Genomic DNA, 2,446 nt, shown 5'->3' on the forward strand with positions numbered 1-2,446 from the left:
CGTTCTATGCAAAATAAGTGCAGGTGCCAGTTTCTTCTTAAGAAAACCACAGAGCAGGTGCAGCAGGGCCAGTTAAACTGGAATTTAGAGTTGCAGCTCTCTAAAGGAAAGGAAATGCAACTATTAGGGCGTTTAACCAAGTAAAGATGCTTAAATATTCAGATACCATGTATATAATTCAATAGCTTCATTAAAATATGAATTTGCATATGTTTTTATTCAAAGGAGCTCTAGGTGGCATCCGTTGTTCTCCATCCTCCTTGCTTAATCCCCACGACAACCCTGTGAGGCAGGTTACGCTGAGAGGCAGTGACTAGCCGAAAGTCACCCAGGGAGCTTCATGCCTGAGCAGAGATTTGAACCCTTGTCTCCCACGGCCTGGTCTGAAACTCAAACCCAGGGGTCCGCAAGGTTTATCTTGCCTGGGCTGGATCGGTCCCGCAGAGATCCCTTCGTAGGCTGGATCTCGTGCATGCATGAGGCGCACCTGCGATTTTTGACATCTGCGCTTGCACACCTGCGATTTTCAGTGTCTGTGCATGCGCAGACGCAATTTACAGCGCCACAGAAGCGAGTCCCCGTGCTGTGCTGCACTGATTTAGTGCAGCACGCGAGTGGGCAGCTCAGTTCGAGGGCGGCTCGGGGGCCGGTCAAATGACCTCTGCAGGCCACTTCTGGCCTATGGTCCTTAGGTTGCTGACCCCTGCTCTAACCATTACACCTGACATAGGACTCCGGCCAACCCCATAATGCAAGATGCTTTGGGACAGGCTGTGGTTACTCACTGGTGATCAGTGGGCACTCTGCACATGCTTCAAGCTCGAGTCATTGTCATCCGCGTGAAATAAGTTACAGCTAATCCTATTGACATAATAGGTGTGAGTCTGACACACAAAATCGGGGGAACCCTTGGATAAATTAAGTCCAGAGTGTGAATCAACTACTTTTGTAACTTTGTCCTGTTATTGATTTTCCCCTACTGGTTTTGTCAAACGTGTACTTGATGACTGGAAAAGTAACTGAAACTCTTCCTGTGGTCATAAGGTGTGTATTTTTAACCATGTGCACAGAGGCTGATATAAGGAGCTCTGCAGCTGGACTGTGGAAAGCAAAGAGCCATGAGATCTAGAGGCAAGTGACTTCTAGGCGTCATCAGAAAATTAACTTTACTCTTTCAGGCACACAGTGGCGTAGCATGGGTTGTCAGCACCCGGGGCAAGGCAAGTAATTTGCGCCCCCTAACCCGTGGATTTGCGTCCCCTAACCCGTGGATTTGCGCCCCCTAACCCTAACCCCCAGATGTTGCGCCTGGTGCGGCCGGCCCCCCCTGCACCCCCCACGCTATGCCACTGCAGGCACATGAGTTTACTGGTTTAAAGGCGTGGATCTTGAGTTTGGGGGCAAAATTAAACCGAAGTTAGGAGCCGAATAATGTAAAACATACTGCATATGGAATCACAGTATCTTAAGAGTTGGAAGGGACCCCAAGGGTCATCTAGTCCAACCCCCTGCAATGCAAGAATCTCAGCTCAAGCATCCATGACAAATGACCATCCAACCTCTGTTTAAAAACCTCCAAGGAAGGAGAGTCCACAACCTCTCGTGGGAGACTGTTCCACTGCTAAACAGCTTTAAGTGTCAGAAAGCTTTTCCGAACGTTTAGTCAGAATCTCCTTTCTTGCAACTTGAAGCCATGGGTTCGAGTCATACCCTCCAGAGCAGGAGAAAAAAAGCATGCTCTCTCCTCCATGTGACGGCCCTTAAGGTATTTGATGATGGTTATCATATCTCCTCTCAGTCTCCTCTTTTCCAGGCTAAACATACCCAGCTCCTTCAAGCGCTCCTCATAAGGCTTAGTTTCCAACCCTCAATCATCATGGTTGCCCTCCTCTGCATACGTTCCAGCTTGTCAACATCCTTAAATTGTGGTGCCCAGTATTGGGCACAATATTCCAAGTGTGGTCTGACCAAGTCAGAATAGAGTGGTACTGTTGCTTCCCTTGATCTGGACACTATGCTTCTGTTGATGTAGTCTAGAATAGCATTAGCTTTTTTGCTGCTGCACCACACTGTTGACTCGTGCTAAGCTTGTGGTCCACCAAGACCTCTAGATCCTTTTCACATGTACTGCTAGTAAGTCAGGTGTCCCCCATCCTATATTTCTGTATCTGGTTCTTTCTGCCTAAATGCAGAACCTTACATTTGTACCTATTGAAATTCATTTTGTTAGCTTCTCCAATCTTTTAAGGTCATTTTGAATTCTGATTCTGTCTCTTCTTAAACCAAGGCATGCTTTCCCATAGCAGCGGGGGACTCAATTTCCAAATGGAACACACTCAACAGAATGTGAAACATGTTCTTATTCCAAGGCAAAGTTCACAAACCAAAACACCTATTTCCTGGTTTGCAGCATTCTTAATCCAAGTTGTTCATAAGCTAAGCTGTT

The sequence above is a fragment of the Podarcis tiliguerta genome (genome assembly GCF_965153285.1).
Source record: "Podarcis tiliguerta genome assembly, chromosome: 9".
NCBI classification, from domain to species: Eukaryota; Metazoa; Chordata; class Lepidosauria; order Squamata; family Lacertidae; genus Podarcis; species Podarcis tiliguerta.